This window comes from Seriola lalandi, unplaced genomic scaffold, assembly GCF_002814215.2.
Source record: "Seriola lalandi dorsalis isolate HSWRI2012SDOR001 ecotype SW California unplaced genomic scaffold, Sedor1 jcf7180002040984, whole genome shotgun sequence".
NCBI lineage: Eukaryota > Metazoa > Chordata > Actinopteri > Carangiformes > Carangidae > Seriola > Seriola lalandi.
This window is the reverse complement of record NW_019511553.1, coordinates 1-697: the sequence shown is the minus strand read 5'-3', so window position 1 is coordinate 697 and position 697 is coordinate 1. Positions and strand designations below refer to the sequence as shown.

At 38.2% G+C, this 697-nt stretch overlaps 1 long non-coding RNA gene across 1 annotated transcript; it reads left to right on the top strand.

Annotated features, from left to right (window-relative positions):
- LOC111648487 (uncharacterized) lies at positions 1 to 658 on the top strand. The gene is made up of 3 exons (XR_002760140.2): positions 1 to 34; positions 219 to 317; positions 549 to 658. It is a non-coding gene; the product is annotated as an uncharacterized LOC111648487 (long non-coding RNA).
- Positions 659 to 697: the final 39 nt, after the last annotated feature.

Below are 697 nucleotides of genomic sequence, written 5' to 3'. Positions count from 1 at the left end.
GGCTTCTATGAGGATGTTAGTGCTGTTGCTAAAGGTAGGTGTGCATTTGTGCATGTTGATGATTCCGATACAGAAAAATCTATGTGAAAGATTAATGAGTGGGAGTGTTTTGTTCTCATATTGTATACTTCTGTATGCATCTGTGTGGGTCACTATTGTTGTGTCTGGTTGTGACTGCAAGGCCATTGATTTTTTTTTTTGTGTGTGTGTGTTTTCAGGCTGGAAGGAGAATCCTGTAGAGTTTGACTCAGTGTTTAATGAGAGCAGACACACCTGGTCTTGGGGCAGCCCTGATATTCTGCCTATGTTTGCCAAAGGTACACAAGCACTCACACTCACACAGAAAATGCAAACACACGCATAAAAATAATCAATATAAACAAAATGTCACAGATAAAGTCTGTATCAAAATCAAAATTCAAATATGGTGACACATTTGTATATGTACATTAAGTTTATTTCGCATTACTTATTTATATTTAGATATTTCAGGACAACACTTAAAAAATCCTTCTGTTAGATCTCATGTCCTTACATCTGTCTTGCAGGTGCCAGTGGAGACCATGTTTACACCTACACATACCCAGCAGAGGAGGAGGACTTTGCCTCCACAGATGCCTCCAGGCTGGACACCTGGGTGTTCACTCAAGTCAAAGTATTGTAGTAGAAATACTAATGATAATTGAAATTAAAATTT